Source organism: Podarcis pityusensis (genome assembly GCF_964106645.2).
Source record: "Podarcis pityusensis genome assembly, chromosome: 8".
Lineage (NCBI taxonomy): Eukaryota > Metazoa > Chordata > Lepidosauria > Squamata > Lacertidae > Podarcis > Podarcis pityusensis.
In genome coordinates this window covers 85,444,909-85,467,032 of record NC_138033.1, presented here as the reverse complement: position 1 = coordinate 85,467,032, position 22,124 = coordinate 85,444,909, and the positions used below count along the sequence as shown (strand labels likewise).

The 22,124-nt window shown below is 50.0% G+C and overlaps 2 long non-coding RNA genes across 15 annotated transcripts; one reads left to right on the top strand and one right to left on the bottom strand.

Moving 5' to 3' along the window:
• The first annotated feature begins 1,389 nt into the window (after positions 1-1,389).
• On the top strand, positions 1,390-6,515 carry LOC308483573. Of its 5 annotated transcripts, XR_013989685.1 has the most exons (5): positions 1,391-1,911; positions 2,698-2,741; positions 2,969-3,108; positions 4,212-4,348; positions 4,777-6,515. It is a non-coding gene; the product is annotated as an uncharacterized lncRNA (long non-coding RNA). The 5 variants fall into 5 exon arrangements; XR_013989684.1 differs by having other exon boundaries at positions 1,390-2,741; positions 4,701-6,515; XR_013989686.1 differs by lacking the exon at positions 2,698-2,741 and having other exon boundaries at positions 1,395-1,911.
• On the bottom strand, positions 4,049-16,255 carry LOC308483568. Of its 10 annotated transcripts, XR_013989677.1 has the most exons (9): positions 14,613-14,717; positions 13,111-13,146; positions 11,425-11,519; positions 7,478-8,139; positions 6,780-6,832; positions 5,898-5,980; positions 5,389-5,496; positions 4,696-4,991; positions 4,049-4,297 (listed from the first exon to the last, which is right to left on the bottom strand). It is a non-coding gene; the product is annotated as an uncharacterized lncRNA (long non-coding RNA). The 10 variants fall into 10 exon arrangements; XR_013989678.1 differs by lacking the exon at positions 4,696-4,991 and having other exon boundaries at positions 7,478-7,719; XR_013989675.1 differs by having other exon boundaries at positions 5,389-6,832.
• Positions 16,256-22,124: the final 5,869 nt, after the last annotated feature.

Below are 22,124 nucleotides of genomic sequence, written 5' to 3'. Positions count from 1 at the left end.
TTTTGGAGTTCAACTCCCATCAGACCCACCTGACACAGTGTTACCAGACTTAAGGGGTGTATCTTTAATGGCCTAACTCCCCTTTTAAGGGACTCCAAGTTCGTTATTGGTCAGAGATGAATGAGCTGAAGGCAGATCTTTATTCTGTTGCAACGAAGTCCCCCCACCTTTCTTAGGAGACCAAGAACAAAGTATGTCACATATTTTAAAGCAGGCATCCCAAAACTCTACCTTCTAGCTGTTTTGGAACTACAACTCCCATCATCCCGGACCACTGGTCCTGTTAGCTAGGGATCATAGGCGTTGTAGTCCCAAAACATATGGAGGGCTAGGATGCCTATGCCTGTCCTAGATCAAATGGGAAATTCTGCCTTAAAAGCCTGGATGTTAGATTAGAAATATCCAGGGGCAAAAGAGAAGATCACATGTACACTTTGGAGAAGGCAAGCCTTTAAAAAAGAAGACGAAAAAGGGAAAGTAGCAGATATTTTTCCTGCAAACAAAGGTAACTAATTTTGGGGGGGCAAGTGTGCCGAAGGTCAGGTCCAAAAGATGGGAGGCTCCAGGCAGGATTTTCTGCCATAGCAAAGTCGAAGGAGAGGCAGTGTGGTGCAGTGGCTAGAGTGTTGGACTGTGACCCGGGAGACCAGGGTTCAAATCCCCCCTCGGCCATTAAGGGTGACGTCGGGTGTGTGTGTGTCAATCAGTGCCTGCCAGAGTAACCTACCTCGGTGTTGCTGTGGGGGTTAAACGAGGAGGGAGAGAACCATCTGTGCCACCTTGGGCTCCTCGGAGAAAAAGGCGGGATAGAAATGCAATCAAATAAGTCGCCCTGGAGCATTTTCCGTGTTTCTCCTTCTGGCCTCCCTCCCAGGGCTGTGGTGAGTTGTGTTGGGAGGAAGCGCCATGGAATGAACAAGGGAGGGAAGAAAGGCTCTGGGCAGTTTCCATGCCAACCAGGGATGCCAGGGGAGCTTCTCCAGGTCGGGCTTGGTGCGGCTGGAGCTGCTGAGGCTGCGCAGGGCCTTCTCCTCCCTCTCCTTCCTCCTCCCTCCCGCATCAGCCTCTGACCACCTGCACCTGCACACCTGGGAGGGAAAACAGCACCAGGTGGGGGCCTTTTGCCTCTTCTCGCGACCCGTAGCTCAGAAGCAGCACCGCCGTGCCTTTTGGGAAATGCAGTCCTCCCTGTCATTCATTTCCGTTCTCTGGGGGGAAGAATAGAGGGCAGGTACTACGACTCCCAGAAGGCAGTGGGCGAGCCGGCTCCAACCCCTCTTTCCTCTCTCCCCATTGGCCGGCTCTTCCGACTCTGTATCTGGGCGAAGCCCTGGTCCTCTCAGCCAATGGGAGGCGAGAGTCGGGCGCGGGGGGCGTGGCAGGGCGGGGGGCCGTTGGCCGTTGCTTCAAGATCTCGGCTGTTGCCCCCGAGCCCGGGACCCGCCAAACAGAGCCAGAGCCTCCTCGCCGCTCCCGGGGACGAAGACCGGGCTGGGGGGGGGGGGGAGGCGTGTATGGCGTGGCCCTGGAGGGGTCCTCTGCATGATCTTGTGTGTCTCCATAGCCTCTCACCCCGGGACCCCCGAGCCCGGGACCCGCCAAACAGAGCCAGAGCCTCCTCGCCTCCTCTCGCAACAGGAAAGACTGACGGTCCCTGCCCCCAAATGGTCCTCCTTCTCTATGGAGCTGGAAAGGCAGGCTCCGACCTCCAGGCTCCCAGAGGCAAAGTTAGGTGGTTCTGGGAGGCCTCGCATTGCAGTTCTACAAAAGAAGGCCCCCCTGCACTAGTTAGCTTGGCTGGTTAGAGCTGGTGCTGATTAGGCCAAGGTTGCAGGTTTGATCTTCCTAATGGCCACCTGCATTTCAGGGGGCTGGACTAGAGGACCCTTAGGATTCCTTCTAATTCTGCAGGTCTGTGATTCTAACATCTCTAAGGGGGGGGCACACATCTTGCATCTCCAGCTAAAAAGAGCTAGATGAGCAGCTTACGATTAACTCCGTGTGGTCATATTCCGGGTTCACGTAACTGTTGCTGCACCTCCTCCCCCCAACGGGTCTTTAGCAGTGACTGCTGACCTGCATTTACTACTGACCCTGTGCCTTGGATTTCAACCTCTTTATTTGGCTAAGTACTGGTGCAGTGGTTGATCAGCTTGCAGTCTCTTTGTATTGTGCTAATTGTTGCCACCCACCCACTCCTTGGGTCCTGGCTGGGCCCTTCAAATCCAGAGAGAAGCTGGGGTTATGCCAAAGCAGCCAGCCCACATTGATAGGTAGTGAATTACATACGATAGGATGTTCCAGCCCTGAATGACAGAAGTTTGGAAACTTGCTCTGATTGCCTTCTGAAGAGTTTAGGAACAAGGCAGCAAAAATTACGCTTGTCCTCCTCTCTGGCCCTCTCCCTGGTCTTTGGTTCTGTGTTGTGATTGATCCTGTTCTAGCCACTGAAATATGGCTTGGAATAAGACTTGTCAACTTCATGATTGTCTAAGAAATGGTAGGGAGGAGCATAGGCTAATTGCTCATGGAATTATAAAGCTTTATCAAGTACCTCCAAAGCCATTAAAAATCTGTTTGGTATACAAATAATTGAGCTTCTTCTTATAAAAGTGTTGAGAATAGTCAGGCAGCTGATGTGATAACTGGGGTCTATAAAAAGACTATTAATCTTTGGTCTGTGGTGTAATCCTGCAGGACTCTTCAAGCAAGCGTTCGGCCCCTGTCTGCGGATGGAAAGAGTAAGTGCAAGGTGCAGGTTTCTTGGTGTTGGGCAGGGTTATCCTTGGGCCTTCTCAAGTCTGGGCTGGTTTGTTTTTCTTCATTAAGAGTTTTTTCCTGGGCTGCTTAAGCTTTTTTTCCTTTGGTGTTGCTTTCATTTCCTCTTTTTGGGGGGAAGCTTCAGTTTGGGAAGTGCTTTGTAAGAACAACTTGGACGTTTTTCTGATCTTGTCTGCTCAATCTCTAGGAATTTCCAAAGAGAGGAATTTTTGAGCAAGACACCTGCTGAAAAGTCAGAAAGGGGAAATGAAGGCAAAGGTGCCTGCAGCTGCTGCTCCTGCCCCAATGGATGCCTGGAAAAGTACAGGACAAGTGCCTGGGCAGCAGGTCACTACAAAGATAAGAAGAAGTTTATTAGCTTTTGAAGACTTCTTTGAAAGGAGTAGCTGAACCCAGAAGGGCATGTTTTCTTGGTAATGTCTAGCCACAACTCCCAGTCATGCTCTTCAAGAGGCATCACATAGAAGGGGTACAACCCCTTTGTTCATTCTTTGTGATCTGTGCCATGGGCCTCTGTTGGCAAGAAATGGCAAGCTCTCAGAGGGGGAAAAGTATTGTATTGTTAGCCTTCGCCAATTCAAAGTGGCACCTAAGGGGATGGAGACATCCATGTGTTCGAAGACTCAAAAGGTGAAAGGGATCGGTTTTAAAATCACTGAAGACAGCCTTGTATTTGACGACTTGCCTAGTAGCCCCAGGCAACCAGGAATTTCATGCAGGTGACTGAGCAGCCAGCTCACTTGATTTCTTGGCTAGCTGTAAAGGAAGAGTAGTCTTGTCTCATCCGCAGTCATCACAGAAACACAGTGGACTATCAGAGTGTCTCTCCTCCACCATCCTTCATGGAAGAAGGCACTTTTTTGCTGCGTTTCCATGCTGACTTTGGAGGAGGGGGCAAAACAAATATTGCAGGCTAGTAACTTTTTGACATTTGTAAGGCTGGCTGAAGAAGTACCCTTCTTCCCGGCCAAGTCTCCCCTTTGTGTACAAAATGGATGCAGCAGGTGGAAGGAGCACTGTTGCTGCATCCTTGTGGAGCTCCTCTTGTCCTGGCAGGAGTACAGCTATGGGGCTGGGGCCCTGTGCTGTAGGATCACCCTATACGAGTTATTAGAGGGTTGAGTTGTTATGTCACCTGAGAAATGGATGGTTGTTTTCAACCCTTGCACAAAGCAGGCACAAATGCCTAGACAAGGGCTGGGATCTAAGAAATACCCATGCTTAGATGTGTGTCTATAATGTGTGTGTCTGTTGAAAAAGGTTTAAATTTATATAGATATATAAAAATTTTATTAAATTTTCAATAACAAAAACCAACAAAAACAACAACAACCACAAACAATACTTGAAGCCTTTCCGTCTCACTAGCTTCCTGATCTGGTTAAGCCTTGGTCCAGAAGTCAGCTTGACACCTGCTTGCTCACATCTAGGTTCAATGTTGAGAGACGTACTTCAACGGGAAGCTGGTACAGCTCTTTCCTGCTCACAGGTCTTTGAGGAGTCAATCCAGCCATGGCTACAGGAGAGAAATAATAATCATCATATGGAAGAACCACCATTAATCCAGGTTTGCAAATTCATAAAGCTTGGGCTACTAGTTTGATGAATCATGCCATGCAAAAAGGGGTTGTTTTGTAAAGGAGAAAGTTTGCTGCTATTTGTTTTACATTATTATTATTATTATTATTATTATTATTATTTTATACCCTACCTTTTTCCCTGAAAGGGACTGAAGGCAGCTTATAAACAAAATAAGAAATAAAGATATCTATAAAAAGAAACCATTAAAAGTTTTTTTTAAACATTAGTAGAATTAGATATTAATTGGCTCTTGAGTTGTTTTTGTTTTATTAAGCATTTTGTATTTTTATGTCATTTGTGTGTTTATATGATAAATGCAATACTACACCTCACCACAGCCATAGCAATGGAATGCAGGGAGCATCCTTAGACCAAGCCCAGCCGTTGATCCTCCAACCTTGGTGTCGTCTACAGATGATAATTGGCAGTTGGCCCTTTGGGGCTTCAGACAGAGAGTCTTTTCCCACCCCCACCTGGAGATGCTGTGGATTGAACCTGGGACCTTGTGGATCCAAAACAGATGCTCTGTTGTTCTACTTCTGGAGCACCTCGGGTTCCCCATGCCTGGTTATTGGACTCCAACTACTCCTGACTGTTGGCCATGCTGACTGGGGCCAATGGCAGCACACCTGGAGAAGGACACATTCTTTAACTCTATTTCTTTTCAAAGAATGAAAACCTTTTTGCAGCCTGTAGCCAGAATGAAGGCAAGATATCCTTTGAAGTTGGGGAAAGAGCCACAGGGGTTGTGGTTGTGGTAAGACTTTATTTCTATACCACCTGTCCATTACCCAGGTGAGGGAACACCTTTTAAATGACACACATACCGAAAGAATCAAGAATATACACCCAGGGTCTCTGGTTGTTACATCCTTGTGATGGGCCAAGTGTCTCTGGCAGCATTATTCGTAGCTTACACGGCTCAGCCTTTTTGCCCTCAAATTTTTTTATCTGGCCACAGTTCCAGGCTGTACTGACAAGCCATTTCCCTCCGTTCAGATCCCTAGAAGCAGAAGGTCCAGTTACCTGCATCTCTGCTGGTTGCCTGGGGTTCCCGTCTCTCAGCTTCGTCAGCTTCTGGGAGGGCAGAGAGAAGACCTTCCTGATGGTTTTCTCCACCAGCTCCGATCTAACCTGTGCGTGAAGAGGAATGAGAAAGAAGGGGAGGGGAAATTATCCAAAGCTCACAGAAAAAGTGCTAATTCAGCAGCTATGGAGCATAATTATGGAACCAGGCACACAGCATGTCAGAACTGGAGACACCATCACTGCCACCACCACACCAAGCCCTGAATTGTGCTCTCTCTCCAGCCCAGCCCACTTGACAACTATGGGAGAAGAGTGGGCCTCCTGGATCTGGGAATAAGATCCATCTTTCACCTGCACAGAGCTCCCCCTCTCCCTTTCCCCGCCTGTGGCTGCCAGCAACTGATCTTCAGAAACACTGCTGCCTTCCGCTGTGGAGGTAGAACAGGGTCCTGAGGCACCCTGGACCGAAGATGGTCAGGGCTTTGTAAAAAAAAAAAATTACTTACTATGAGGCAGGTACTCTGCTCCACTGAAGCGCTTTGCTTATTAGAATTGTCACCTTCATAAAAGTGCTCTTCACAGCCTCGTCCTAAAAGGAGAAGGGATTTTTTTAAGTTGAGGCACCCAATCATAGAGCAGAGAGGCAGGTAATTTCACTCTCATGAATAATGTTTTTTCCATGATCAACATTTGTTGTTTGGAATCCATTATTATTGGAAACTGAACTTGGTTATCACTGGTTCCTCATTCATATAAAAGACCATGATTTATTTATTTTTAATCAAAAAATCTGATTTTTTAAAAATTTAAATTAGATTTTTAAAATAAAATGCTTTTGGAGGAAAAATCTTTCTAAAGATAGTTTTCTGTTTAAGTTGCATTATAGTCCAAAGGCTATTCATCAGGAAATAAGTATTTAAGTTTTTCATATGTGCTAAAACTCAGTCTAAGTTTTTATTTTCTGTTTAACCCCATCAATTAACAAACATGGATAGATATGCTAAAACGTTATTGTTTTACTTAAATAAATTGTTTAAATTGTTATTCTCCTGCCAACAAAGTACAGCAGAAAAGTTGTCCAAATATAAACAGTTAACTTATTAAACCTTACAATAATTTCAAAATTATCTGTCTATGTACTTCTAACAGTATAACCAAATCAGTAATTTTTGATTTAACTGTAAAAAACTACTCTGAAAATGTATTATTCCCAAAATGAAACCTTCATCAGGTTGTAAATATTAAGATTATACCAGCAAGAATGTAAAAATTTGATTTAAATCAAGTCTTACAGACTAGTGATTTGAATCATGATTTAAATCGATTTGATTTGAATCATGATTTAAATCGATTTGATTTAAATCAAATCCACCCTGCGTCTCACATACCTGGCACACTGGCTGCAGTTCTAGAAAGATGCTGTTTAAAATTTCCGAGAGTTCTTAAGAGAGAGAGAGAGAGAGAGAGAAAGTGAGTAAATGAGGCAGGCGAGGGGGAAAGCTCAGTTCTTTGTCAGGGGACTTTGTCAGGGGGCTTCCAGTTCCTCCTTCCAGGTGGGATTCAATGGCACGGCGGCAGTCAGTTCCGCTCCCCAACCGACTCCAAATTGGACATTTTTGGTGGTGGGAAAAGTGACAGGGAAACTAGAATGGAACGGGGGAGCTAGCATTTGCTTGATGCGACATTGTCTCATCTCCCTGCGAGTGAAACGGAACGAGCGCTCAATCGCTGACCTCAGTCAACACCCCCACAAACTTTTGCCAGCGGAGCAGGACGAAGGTTCAGGAAGCAGGTCATCGGGAAGGGGCCACAGAACTGCCGCATCCGCTCAGTTCCTCGGACCGGCAATGGCAGCCCCAAACGGTGGCTGCACCATGTCATCTTTGCACGCTTCCAACAGCACCAACTGGTGTCTATCATATTGGGGCAAGCTTTCAGGGGAGGGGTCTTTCTGGGGAGGCTGAGGGTCATTTCCAGCCGTCATCAGGGACCTCCTAATGAGAGATCTCCCCACGGCTCCTAGTACGGCAAGGGAGGTGCCAGGAATAGGTGGGGCAGTGACAAGCTGTAGGGAGACTAGAAGTACCTCCCCGAACTTGCGTCATGCGGATTATGGTTTCCATCGCTTGGTGTAAGACTGAGAGCGATGCCAGCGGCTCCTCTTCAATAACTTCCTGTTGTGGGGAAGTACGGGGTACAATTTCAGGGTATGGCAAGGGAGGTGCCAGGAATAGGTAGGGCAGTGACCGTCAGGTGGGTGACTGTGTCCATCGCTTGTCGCAGGATGGCGACAGAGTAGCAGCCCAGGGGCTCCTCTTCAATAACTTCCTGTTGTGGGGAAGCACACAGCATGTCAGAACTGGAGACACCATCCCTGCCACCACCACACCAAGCCCTGAATTGTGCTCTCTCTCCAGCCCAGCCCACTTGACAACTATGGGAGAAGAGTGGGCTTCCTGGATCTGGGAATAAGAGCCATCTTTCACCTGCACAGAGCTCCCCCTCTCCCTCTCGCCGCCTGGGGCTTCCAGCAACTGATCTTCAGAAACACTGCTGCCTTCCGCTGTGGAGGTGGAACAGGGTCCTGAGGCACCCTGGACCGAAGATGGTCAGGGCTTTGTAAAAGAATTATTTACTTACTATGAGGCAGGTAGGCTCCACTTTATAGGGGAAGATGACATCTTCCCCCTGAAGCACTTTGCTTATTAGAATTGTCGCTTCCATCAGACTTCTCTTCACAGCCTCATCCTAAAAGGAGAAGGGATTTTTAAAAATTGAGGCACCCAATCATAGAGCAGAGAGGCAGGTACAGTATTTTTCACCCTATAGGACGCACTTTTTCCCCTCCAAAAATGAAGGGAAAATCTGGGTGCGTCCTAGGGGCAAATTGCAGGCTTTCGCTGAAGCTTGGAGAGCGAGAGGGGTTGGTGCGCACCAACCCCTCTCGCTCTCCAGGCTTCAGGAACACATCCGCAGCCTAGGCAGCCCTGCAGGAGTTCCCGCAGGGCTGTCTAGGCTGCGGATAGCAGCCTGGCGCGAGGGGCACCCTGAAGCAGAGCGCCCCTCACACCAGGCAGACATCCGCAGCCTGTTGGAGCCCTGTGGGAGTTCCCCGCAGGGCTCCCCACGCTGCGGATAGCAGCCTGCCACCCGGCGCGAGGGGCACCTTGAAGCAGAGCACCCCGCCCGCCGGGCAGACATCCGCAGCGTGTTGGAGCCCTGTGGGAGTTCCCCGCAGGGCTCCCCACGCTGCGGATAGCAGCCTGCCGCCCGGCGCGAGGGGCGCCCTGAAGCAGAGCGCCCCGCACGCCGGACAGACATCGGCCAGCCCCACAAGCTCGGGGGACAGGAAGGAGGCGCAGCGCCGCCATCCCGCTGTTCCTCAACCTGGTTCGGTTTCCCCGACCTGGTTTTGGGGGGGAAATAAAGGAATTTTCCCCCCCTTTATTTCCCCCCAAAAAAACTAGGTGCGTCCTATGGGACGAAAAATACGGTAATTTCACTCTCATGAATAATGGATTTTCCATGATCAACATTTGTTGTTTGGAATCCATTATTATTGGAAATGGAACTTGGTTATCACTGGTTCCTCATTCATATAAAAGTGGGGTTTTTTGGGAGGGTGTTGTATGTTCACTAGGCATTTGGACACCTCTTTAGCTATTGTCAGCAAATTTTTCATGGTGGTTTCTGAGACCAAGGAGCAGTTTTTGTCCATGCATGGATACAACTGGATGCTGTTTGGAATCAGGACTCATAAATACACTGATTTAAACCACTGATTTTTAAAAACTGCACTGTTTTTTCCAGTGTCTTAGAATTCTCAAGCGACTCTAGGTACTAGGATAGTTTAACATACAATGGTACCTCGGTTTTTAAACAGCTTAGTTCACGAACTACTTGAAATTTGAATGCCGCAAACCCAGAAGTAGGTGTTCCGGTTTGAGAACTTTTTTCGGAATCTGAACTGTTTGCTTTGAGTGATACACTTCCTTTTTCCGTGCCACACTTCCGTTTTGAGTGCCCCCACTCCTGCTTGCACAGAGTAGGAGCTGGATGGGGCTGCTCAGCTGGTGAGGTGCAGGCTCCGTCACACTTTTCCATTGAGGGGTGCGTGGCTGCATTCACCTCAACAGAGAAGTTGAAAGGAGCATCGGTGGCCATGCGGAGACAGCCCGACAGCTGCCTCAGCACCAGTTTAGGGGCTCTCAGACGCAGCTGCCTGGCTGCCTCCACCATCGCCACCCCAGCAACTATTCTGCTTGGCTGCCTTCAGGTGGTGCAGGGGCTCTGATGCTGACATGGGGGCTCCTTTGAGGGGAGAAGTTTAAAGGAGCCTCCAGCCGTGAACCCCTCAATGGAAAGTGTGACGGAGCCTGCACCTCCCCAGCTGAGCAGCCCCTCCAGCTCCTACTCGTGTGCAGGAACAAGAAACAAAAGATTTTCTCCTGACCAGCCAGAACATGGGAAGTCTTTTTAAATAATATAATTTGGAATGTATAATTGGTTTTATTATTTGTATTATGATGTTGCAAGATTTGATATGTTATTAATTGGAGTGTTATTTAAAAAGAATGATGCTATATAAAATGATAAATCTGGATAACAATACATGTTATCCCCAAATGACGCCAGCTTCAAGGTCTCAGGAGAACTGGTGCATGTTGAGCTTAAACTAGGAAAACGATGAATGGTGCATAACTGAAGTAGGCTTGGCTGAGGAGCAGGGAGCTAGAAAAGCAGGTGCAAGGCTTATTAGCGCTGCTTCCGGATGCTAGACAGCCAACATACAGCCCACTTTGTTTAATCCTTCAATCGATTGCAGCAGCACATCTTCCAGCCTTTTACCATAGCTCTAGAAAGCAGAGACTATCTACAGTGCACCTGCGAAGCCCGTACTAGGCAGCTGGATTATTAAAGGGGCAGTGCAAGTCACAGCCACACAAACAGCAGCAAGGAGGCTTTTGCTGTTGCCCCAATTTGTGTTCAGGAGTGAACCAAAGACAGGTTTGGCTGAAGTGGATGGCCGTAGGAAACGACCCTCCTGCCGTCTTGTAAGCTTACATTCAGCGTTGTAACTGTCGTCTCTATCCCTGACCTTCTTGCCAGCTAGGTCAGGAGGATACATAACAATTCACTCCTCCTCAGGAAGCTAGGTTGCAACAATGGCATTGGGATAATTAGTAAGCAAAAGGGCACCAGGAGCAGGTTTTGAAATCCTGAAACCTCTGCTTTAAGATTCTGGTGCCCGGTTCCTTCAACCAACTGGGAATCCTGTAGAACTGAAAATACAAACTAGACAGAGCAATGGCACTTCCAGGATGAGTCAGGCAACCTCAGGTCAGATCACCTGCACACTCACAGATTCAGCAGCACTCCAGCAGATGCCAAGAGAACTAACTTGTGACTCTCTTTCTAATTAACTTCCCCGTTTACTTTGGGCCCTTATTGAGAACGCTTATTTTAGAAAGTTCGAATGTTGCTTTTATATGTGCCTAGAATTGTGAGTGTATGCTGCTGCACTTTGTTGTTAAAACTACCTTTATAATAAATCCCTTATTTTTTATATTATTTCCATGTGGACCCATCTTTGTCGTTTGGGAAGGTTCAGCACTCCGTGTGACTCCTGCTAAAGATCCTTTGGGAGGGAGTGTGCTCTCAGGACCACATGGGTGCTGGTTTCACAGTGTCTCCAAACACACATGTCTATCAGGCCCCATGTTAGCATGTCACAGTCCAAAGCAAGGACTTGTAGGTGCTTGGGGGGAAGCAGCAAAGTGAGATAGGGCACAATTTTCCAGGCCATCCCTGACGCAAGGGGGACAAATATTGTAGGAAACCCTTTGAAGGCCTTCCTTCGACAGCAGCAGTCTCTTGCAACAGAGAGAGGTAGACAACTGCTCCATGTCCTACTTGATCATACCTGTGCCAGCAAGGAGTGGTAATATGCTTTTAATAAACATGAATGCTTCAATTTCATAACAGTAATTGGAAAGAGAGTCTCATCCTAAGCCTGATGCATTTTATCCTCACCTTGCAAGCGCCTTAATTAAGTTTGCTGTGCGCCTCTTGTCTTCAGGGCATAAATCCTTCAGAGAAGCACTCTTCACTCCTCCTTTGCCAGGGCCCTGAAAATTAAAACCAGCATTTTAAAAAGCTATCATTAACATGGAAGAAGTGTTTCTGAATCTACAATAAAAGTATTTCAGGCAGCAGAGACTGCATATTCAGCCCCAGATGAATTAAGAACTGAAGTTTTTAAACAATAAAAAATCAACCAGTAGGATCATTTCCCAAATTGTGTGCTGGAGGATTCGCCATTAAATTGTGCTTTTAAAGATAAGCTCCAGCTGGAGGGAGAAGGTCGAAAGGGGGCGGGGAAGGAGAATGCAGACAATTTGCCCATTTTTAAATTCTTATTAATGATTTTATTTAATAGTTGGTTGACAAGCCCGCTCACCCTTTTCAAGTGGCAGCATTTTAGGGCGGAGGAGGGCATGTGGCTGTGCCCTTCCTGGTTGGCGGAGGGGGCATGAACAGGCAGCTGCAAGGGATTTGTCAAAAGGAGGCATGTCTTCCTGCTCCTCCTATTTGAGGCTGAAAGGCAGCTCATCTGTCACAACACTCTACACAGCTCCAAGAACAGGCAATAATGGTGTATCCAGAGTTTTGACTCCCTAAAAGAAGCTTTTAATCCTTAGGCACTGTGACAGAAACTGGTCTTGCTTGCTCCATTTTGGCCCCTGGCTTGCAAGTATTAATCTAGCCAGTTACAAATGCTAAAGAAGATTTTTAGACGCCTGGACAAGGAGGATTTTTCAAGGCCTACACAATTACTTTATCTTTGCCCCTTGAATGCCACAATGATGGCACACAAAAAGGAAGAAAAAAAGGCTTCTAAGCCAGATACAAACAGCCACTTTTCAGCTGTGGGAGAATAAGAAGAGAGCAAGGGAGGCAGGAAAAGTCTGCATTCAATTGGACTGCTCGCTGCCACCATCCTAGACCACGTTTACATTATACCTAATTTGCTTGTTTCAGTATTTTAACAACAGTAACAACAGACAGAATATGAAAGCAAGTCAAAGCAGGCCAACAAAACTCTGTCTCACCTTCTCTGATACCTCTGAGTAAGAAAGAGCCTATTGGGAGTTGGCTAGGCAGGCAAATGAAACTCAAAAGCCCGGATCTAATTTGTCAGGAAGTCAGCGCGTACAATGACATTATTCACAGTTTGATCTCATATACTCCCAGGGTAGGGAGACTGCCTGAGAACCGTGTGTGCATGTACGCTACCTTGGGCTCCATGATGAAGAAGGCTAACTGTAAGCAAATAAACATGTAAATATGAGCAGCTAGAGATCAAATGTTCCTAAATGGCAGCTTTAAGCCATTTCTCTAGCTCTATAAGGAGCACCTAAGGCTGCCTGCCAGCCTGTGAAAATGAGATGATGGTGCCTAAAAACACACCAAGATTTTTCCAGCCCTCCTAAAGGACCTGAAAAGGTTGTATCCCTAAGTTTTCATTTGAACTCTTTTACTTCTAGCCCTCTCCCCAAAGATACAAACAGACCCCCAATCTCATTTTAACCTGTTGCTCCAAAGTCGCTGAGACAAGGGTGCACATGCCGTATGCACAGAGTGAATCCGAATCAGGTCCTGGCCCAATTCACTACCCAACAATTCAAGCTAAATTTGGCAACCATTCAAAGATCATACCTGGGACATAGACAGGTGGCTGCTCTTCATCAGAAACTGAATGCAATTTCATTCAAGGAAAGCAAGGGCAAAAGGTTTGTTCCATTCTACATTTTACAGTCTGGAAATATTATCTCCGTGATTGAGCTAGTCTGAAAATTCTTCTGCATCAAAACTGAAGTTCAGACGCAGCACAACACTGACTGGGAGACTACAGACATTTCTGTAAATCCACTTTGTTATTACTCTTAAACAGACCTGAATGAAAAGGTTGTCTTTTATTAAAGACCCTGTAACTAGCTCAATCACGGAGACAATGAGCCACATTTATTTGTATTTTATTATAATAGCAACTCCTGGAGGCTATACACTCAATGAATGCTCCTCAGACTCTTATTATGGACACAGACTAAGCTTTAAAGTCACACATTTTCGAAAAAGCTATCTAATGATTACAGTACATGGAAAACAAAATAGCACGTTTATGCAATTACTTGCATATACTGCTCCTTATACACTGTTCCCTATTCAGGTACTATTTATTTTTCCTCCTCTCTCCCCATTTCTATCTATTGACTGTAAATCTTTGTTAACATTTTATTCTTGTACACTGCACTAGTACTTAGCCAAATAAAAAGGTTGAAATCCAAAGCACAGGGTCCAGGTCAGTAGTAAATGCAGGTCAGTAGTGCAGCAACAGTTACATGCACCCAGAATATGACCATACGGAGTTATTGTAAGCTACTCATCTAACACTTTTAAGTGTGAGATGCAAGATGTGTGCCGCTCCTTAGAGATGTTAGAATCACAGACCTGCAGAATTAGAAGGAATCCTAAGGGTCCTCTAGTCCAATCCCCTGAAATGCAGGAAAATGCAGGTGGCCATTACGAAGATCAAACCTGCAACCTTGGCATTATCAGCACCAGCTCTAACCAACCAAGCTAACTAGTGCAGGGTGGCCTTCTTTTGTAGAACTGCAACCCGAGGCCTCCCAGAACCTCCTAACTTTGCCTCTGGGAGCCTGAAGGTCCCACCACAGGGAACTACTGTACAAACAAACCTTGAAATCAGCTGCAGAAGCTCAGAGAGTTGAGGGGAAAGGCGGGAAGCCCCGAGTTCAAGTCTCAGTTCTGCGCGACTATTAGGGCGGCCACGCTGTGCACTGGATGGACACTTAGAAGGAGCTCTGGGGAAGGTAACGTATTAGCAGCACCATTTGCACGAGAATCTGAAGCAGCAAGATTTCCAAGCCGCTCTTTGCCGAGGAGGGCGAGGGGCAAGAGAGAGCGGGACCAGGGTCAGCCCGCCCTGGGAGTGGGGGCTTCGGCCGTAGCCCCCGGGCCTGGCTCTGCACTCGGGGACAAAGCCCACGGAGCGAGCGGGGCTCGCTTTCTGAGGCAACCGGGGCGGCTCTCTGCACATGCTCAGGAACCACGTCGGCCTTTGCCATCGTTTATCACCGCCCCGCCGTCCAAACAGCCCCGCCCCCACGCCTTTTCTTCTCCTCCTGAGGGAAGGATACGGTCCTTGCTCCAGCCAGCGGCTCCTTCCGGTCCCGCAGCCAGATCCGCCATCTTGAAACAACTGCCCCTGCCACTCCAAACATCCCCCCGCCCCCAAGCCCGACTCTCGCCTCCCATTGGCGAGAAAGGGAGGCGTGGGAGCCGGCTCTCCCATTGTCTTCTGGGACTCGTAGTGCCTGCTCTCTTGTTCTCCCCACCTACAGAACGGAAATGAATGACAGGGAGGACTGCGTTTCCCAAAAGGCACGGCGGTGCTGCTTCTGAGCTACGGGTCGCGAGAAGAGGCAAAAGGCCCCCACCTGGTGCTGTTTTCCCTCCCAGGTGTGCAGGTGCAGGTGGTCAGAGGCTGATGCGGGAGGGAGGAGGAAGGAGAGGGAGGAGAAGGCCCTGCGCAGCCTCAGCAGCTCCAGCCACACCAAGCCCGACCTGGAGAAGCTCCCCTGGCATCCCTGGTTGGCATGGAAACTGCCCAGAGCCTTTCTTCCCTCCCTTGTTCATTCCATGGCGCTTCCTCCCAACACAACTCCCAACAGCCCTGGGAGGGAGACCAGGCTGAGAGCAACACCGCTACAAACACCTCATACAAACACCCCATAATACTCACTCTGCATATGTAATAAATCAATATTTTAGTGCAGCAGCGCCCCACTTTGGAACTCCCTGCTTATTCACAACAGGCAGGCGACTTCGCTGTACTCTTTTTCGGTGCCTGCTAAAAACATTATTGTTCAGGCAAGCCTACCCAGATGCTAAGAAGTATGGCATGTGTTTGAATCCGGTTTTTAGCTTATCATTGATTTTAATTAATGGAGAGGGTGTTACTGGTTTCATTTGTTTTTGTTTCTGTTTCTACTGAATATTTTGCGTTTGCCCCTTGTGTTTTTGTGCTGTGAACCAGCCAGGGATCTTCAGATGGGCAGTATACAAATAAATAACTTCTGAATGATTTTAAATAGCTCTTTTTAACTTTTTGTTGATCATTTTTATTGATATCCGCTCTGAGGGTTTTTCTCATTGTTGAACAATATATAGATGCCATGAAATGCACAAGAAATAAATACATTCTTATCTGATCACAATTGCATCCACACACCCATTTCCTCTGCTTAAATTGTGTTCTGCCTTTAATTTGGGAGGTGGGGCAATGAAATGGGAGCTGTTCAACAGCAGAAAGATTCCTATTTCAGCAGCAGCACTCTGCATGCTACCAATCCCATCGTTGCGGCCATGACGGTTTAGGCGCTTGCTTTTTGCAAAAAGCATGTAAGCAAGCAAGCTGAGATTCTTCTCCAGAGGGCACCATGTTCTGTGAGCCTTCGGTGCTTCTACAAAATTGTGGCATCCATGCCAGCAACCTAGTAATGGCTGCCTTTTCCCCAGACAACCCGATGCCCCTTGGCTCCATGACCATCAACAGCATCTCCAAGCTAAACTGAGTCAGAGCGTCGCTCGTCTATGCCTTGCCCAATGCTGATTTGGAGGATACCGACGATGAAGGAGATACTGCCCCACCTCACCCCTTCGTCCATGGGAGACCTCGGTCCCCCTCTCCGCCCCCACTTGCTGCCCCACCAAAAGTTTCCGTGACCTTATACACGAGTCCCATCGACACCCAGCTTCCCAAACTGCATGGTTTGAGTTTTCCTTGCTGTCAAGGCTGCCTCAAGTCTCAGCTCACAAAAGACCAACGCCTATCTCTTCTTATATACAAAAGTGTTTATTGCAGTTCATTGTTTGCTTCACATCCGAGGCGCGCAGCCCTACGTCTGCTAGGCTTAGACCGCTGAAGTCCCCTCTGAATCTGTCCCTCCCCTGCACCAGTTTAAGAGGCTTGCGCTGCTCCACCTCTTTCTCTCTTTCCTTTTCCGCAGGGTCTTTCTGCCCGCTGGGGTTTCGCCCCTCCTGGATTCCTCTGACGCGGAATCAGACTGCTCTTGCCCCCTCCTGCGGGCTTTGGGACCTGGCCCCTCCTCCGGGCTCCCTGTACTTCCGCGCACCTCTACATTTGAACTTGGCGCGCGCGCCCAACCTCTAACCTTCCTTTTAACAGCTACACTACTCCCTTCACTACTCCCCTCCCCTTCCGGGAGGGTGGCTTGCTCCGACCTCCCTCCTTTCTCTGCTGCCGGAGCTGCTTCCCCTGATACACTGAAACCTCCACCCCCTTCGCTGCACTCTGGCGGGGAGGCTGGTCCTGACGCCCAGCTGCCACTTTGGGATCCCCCGCTGGCCCCCTGCTCCTGACACGTCCCCCCTGGGGCTCCCCTTGCCTTGACCACCGGCGCCCCCTTCTGGGAATCCTCTGATTCGCTGGAAAGACTCATGGAATCTCTTGAGTCATTGTCATCCTCTTCCTCGCTGTCCTGGGATTCATCCCCATCGCTCTCCACCTCCTGCCTACCCTGTGCCTCTGTCCCTGAACCCCTGACATCCATCCCCCCCTCGAAGCCCCCCCCTTCCCCCCTCCCGCTACTCGGGCGCAGGTTCCGGGAGCTCCGTTGTAGCGGGGGTAGATGCTGGATACAGTTCGTCGACGTCGATCTCCTCTGCTTCCAGTTCAGTGTATGAGTGCTCGAAACCGGGGTCCTCCCCCAACACATCCAAACCCCTCCCCCTGTTACTTCAGGCGATGCTGCTTGCCAAGGCCCCCTTCGCCACCCCACTTCTGGTTGATCGTCCCACCAATAAGAGCGGTCCGTGTCCACCCCCGAGCACGATCCCCTTGGAGGGCTCGATTCCGGCGTGTTCTCCTCTGCGGAGGAGAACCCCCGGAAGGTGCTGCCTGAAAGTGTGGGCGTAAAAAGCCAGTCGTCAAAATACTCCGCTGGCATGGGCCTGTGTGGGAAGAGTACATGGAACTCGTCTTTAAGAAGAGGTTCCTCCAGAGCATAATCTGGCACCCAACTGTTGGCGCTGGCCGGGGTACCTTCCCTGGCGAGGAGGTATTCCACTCCCTCCTCCCCCCATCTCGAGTCCAGAATTTCCGTGACCTCGTTGAGTGTCGAGGTCCTCGGTGACTTCCCCCCCCCTGGTGACTTTCTACGTGGGTCTGGTGCCGTCCCTGGCTCCTGAAATCTGTGTGGGGCCTTGTAGGGTGTAAGCACCGACCTATGAAAGACCGGGTGCATTCGGGAATCTTCTGGGAGGGTCAACCGAAAAGCTACGGGATTGATCCTGCCCTCAACTTGGTATGGCCCTAGCTGTTTGTGTCCTAGCTTCTTCTTAGCTAACGACTTGGCCGGCACCGCCTGGGCTGCTAACCATACCCAGTCCCCCACCTGGATGTCTTCTCCTGCCCTCCTGTGCCTGTCTGCCTGCACTTTGTAGGCGTGTTTAGCTAGTTCCAAGTGCCGTCGTAGCTCCTCGTGGACCTCCTGCAATTCTGCTGCTAAATGCTCAGCTCCCTGCGACTCCCCCTGCGTCGTTGTCTCCAACGCCGGGAAAGTTCTGGGATGTCGCCCATTGTTGGCGAAGAACGGTGTCACCCCCGTTGACGCGTGCTTCGTGTTGTTGTAGGAAAACTCGGCCATCAGTAAGTAGTCCACCCAAGTTGCAGGCTTTTGATTGGCGTAACATCGCAGGTACTGCTGCATGATGGCGTTGACCCTCTCCGCTTGGCCGTTGGTTTGCGGGTGTCTCGCCGACGCTAAGTTGATCTTGACATTCAGGATGCCCAGGAGCTTCTGCCAGAAACTGGAAATGAATTGGCGACCCCGGTCGGACAGGATGGACCGCGGTAAGCCGTGCACCCGGAACACGTGGTCTATGAACAGCTTGGCGGTCTGTTCCGCTGTTGCCACCTTCGCGCAAGGAATGAAGTGCGCCATCTTGGTGAACAGATCTACAACCACCAGCACCGCCGTCTTGCCCCGCGAACTGGGCAGATCAGTAACAAAGTCCAGCGCCACCCTTTCCCACGGCTGTAGTGGCGTCTCCAGCGGTTCCAGCAATCCCGCTGGCTTCTTGTGCACTGGCTTGGACCTCTGACAAGTGTCACACCTGGCGACGTAATCCGCGACCTCTCCCCGCATCTGGGGCCACCAAAAGTCTCTGGCTACTAAGTCCGCCGTCTTTTCTTTGCCGAAGTGACCCGCGCTGGGTGCGTCGTGTAACTGCTGTAAAACCTTCGCGCGGAGATCGTCTCCCGGCACGTAGAGAGCACCTTTGCGGGTCAGCAGGCCGTCGCGTATCTGGAATTCGCCGTCCTTTGCTGTCCCTCGTCGCACCTCCTCCATCTTGGATTGTGCGAACGGATCCGTCTGTAGCGCGCGCCGTACCGCGTCCAGGTCCACGGCGGCGGAAGCGCACGCCCACGCTTGCGGTGCGAAAATGTGCCTGGCTGCCACTGGTGCCGCTTCCTCGAGATACTGCGGTTTCCTGGAGAGCGCATCCGCTATGACGTTGTTGTCTCCCGGGATATACTCTATCCGGAAATCGAAATCCGCAAAGAACTCCGCCCATCTCATGTGCCTCTGGCTCTGGAGCTTCGCCGTGCGCCAATACTCTAGGTTCTTGTGGTCCGTACGGACCTGCACGGTGTGCTTGGCTCCGATGAGGAAGTGCCGCCACGCCTTGAAAGCCGCGTGGATGGCCAACAACTCCCTGTCCCAGATGGTGTAGTTCTGTTCCGACTTGCTGAGCTTCTGGGAATAGAAAGCGCAGGGCCTCCAGTTCCCTTGCGGATCTTCCTGCAAGAGGACGGCCCCCACTGCTCTGTCAGATGCGTCAGTCTCAACCCGCATGGGCCTGCCGGGATTCACGTGTAGCAGCTGGTCTTCGGACGCGAAGAGACTCTTAAGTCTCCTGAAGGACTGCTCCGCCTGATCCGTCCAGGTGAACTTTTTCTTCTTGGAACTGAGGGTGTCCGTGATAGCTGCCATCTCTTTCGCGAAACCCCTGATGAACTTGCGGTAAAAGTTGGCGAAGCCGACGAACCTCTGGACCTCCTTCCGACTGCGCGGGCTATTCCAGTCCAACACCGCGCGGACTTTGGCGCTGTCCATGGCTAGTCCCTTGTCGGACAGCCGGTAGCCCAGGAAATCCACCTCCGTCACGTCGAACTGGCACTTCTCCAGTTTGGCGTAGAGTCTGTGCTCCCGTAGCCTCTGCAGGACCTCCTTTACGTCTCTCTCGTGAGTCTCCTGCGATTCTGAGAAGATCAGAATGTCGTCGAGGAAGCATACGCACTTCTTGTAGAGGAGTCCTGCTAGCACGTGGTGCATGAATGCTTGGAAACAGTGGGAGCCATTTTGGAGACCAAACGGCATAACTCTGTATTCATAGGTGCCCAGCGGCGTGAACATGGCCGTCTTCCACTCGTCACCTTCCCTCATGCGTATTAGATTGTATGCTCCGCGTAGATCCAACTTGGTGAAGATCCTCCCCTTCCTCACCGTCGCGAGCAGGTCGTCAATCTTGGGCATGGGGAAGGCCTTGGGCTTTGTCATCGAGTTTATGGCCCTATAGTCCACAATGAGCCTTTTTTGGGGCGTGTCCTTCTTCACGAAAAACACAGGACTGCCCCCCACTGCCTTGGATTCTCGGATGAATCCCCGCTTCAAATTGTGATCTATGAACTCCCTGAGGTCCTGCATCTCATCTTCAGACATGGAATACAGCTTCGCAGTCGGCAGCGTCGCCCCTGGTAAGAGGTCAATTGCACAGTCGTAGGGCCGGTGGGGTGGTAATTGGTCAGCTTCCTTTTCGCAGAAGACCTCCAAAAACCCCTTGTACTTGTGGGGCACTGCCTGCACCATGCCTAGATGCAACTGTTGCCCTTCCTCCTGGCCCTCCTCCGCCTGGCCGGTCTGGATGCAATGTTGTGCGCAGTAGGACGAGCCAAAGGTGAGCTGCCGCTGGTACCACGCTAATGATGGGCTGTGTCTATCCAGCCAACTCATGCCTAACACTATAGGCGTGTCTGATAGTTGGGTGACATTGAAACTGATGACCTCGCGATGATTCCCAATTTTCAGCAGCATGGGTGGCGTCTGTTGTACCACTTGCCCACCCAGCAACTTCCTGCCATCTACCGTGACGACGTTCAGAGGCAGCGTGGCTGGTAGTAGCGCTATGCGATGCTGCTTGATGAACTGCATCCCCACGAAGTCTGCGTTGCTCCCTGAGTCAATCGTAATGGGGACTTCCAGGGTGAGTCCATTAGGTAGCTGGAGAGTAGCAGTGAGCTGTACCACTGGCTTGGGTGGTAAGGGGTCTGTAGGCTGCAAAAGCGCTGGGGACTGCTTCACTGACTTGCCTGGCGGAGCCCCAGCATCTCTGCTTCCAGCCAGGCATTCTCGTTTCCCTGAAACTGTTCTCCTTGGAACGCTTCCCCTGTTACTGTTGCTAAGGCTGCAGTGTGCTTCTGAAACCTCTGGGGACACTCTTTAGCCATGTGCTGTGCACTGTCACAGATGTAACACTTCCTGGTCCCTCTAGGAGGCTTCGCCTTGACTGCTCCGGACGCTGAGGCTCCGGCAGCTGTCTGAGCCTTTGCACCACCGAGCTCCATTGGTTCCTCCCCTCCCTTCAGCATAGGCGAGGGATTTGTACGTCCCAGGTCCCTGGGAAGAAAAGGAGGCGCTCTAGCTGGTGGGCGGACGTGACGCCCCTCCTCACTGTGCCAAGGGCGTTCTTCGTGGCGCACCCCTATCGTGAGTGCCCTCTGCACGACGTCTGCTAGGGTTTGAGGTCTGTCTCCCCTAGCCAGCTCATCTTTTACTGAACCATGAAGCCCCTCCCAGAACAAGTCTCTCACTGCCAGGGAGTCCTTTTCCCAGCCCAGCACATTCAGCAATGCAAAAAAGCGAGAATGGTACTGACGCACTGTAGCCTTGCCCTGCCGCAATCCATGCATCTCCTGGCGCGCCACATCAACGTCAACGGTAGATTGGAAGCAAGCGTCCATGGCTTTGATAAATTCGTCAGAGTCCCTGCGGGCAAGACCATCTTCGCGCCACAAATTGCGTAACCAGGTTCTAGCTTCCCCATGCAAATGGGACACAATAAAGCCTACTTTCTCCTCCTCATCTTTGAAGTCCTTTCGAAGCAAATGCAGTGCGTATACGACGTCTGCTCTGAAATTGGGATAATGCTTCAGGTTCCCATCGAAGTGGGCTACTAAATTGCCCCCCCTCCGTCCGAGCCCGATTCCCTCTGATCTGGACCCCGGGAACCCCTGTTTGCACGCCTGATCCCACCTGGCTTGCAGATCCTGGCATCGCGCTTCTGCTTCGGCAACTGTCTTCTGAGAGACCCGTACTGCAACGGAGAGTTCAGCGACTGCGTTTTGCAGGGTCGTTATCTGCTCCTCAGTAGTCATGTCTGCCAAACTTCGTGAGCTTTGCAAAAAAAAATTTTTTTGCGGTGCAGGAGAGGGGACTTACTGTCAAGGCTGCCTCAAGTCTCAGCTCACAAAAGACCAACGCCTATCTCTTCTTATATACAAAAGTGTTTATTGCAGTTCATTGTTTGCTTCACATCCGAGGCGCGCAGCCCTACGTCTGCTAGGC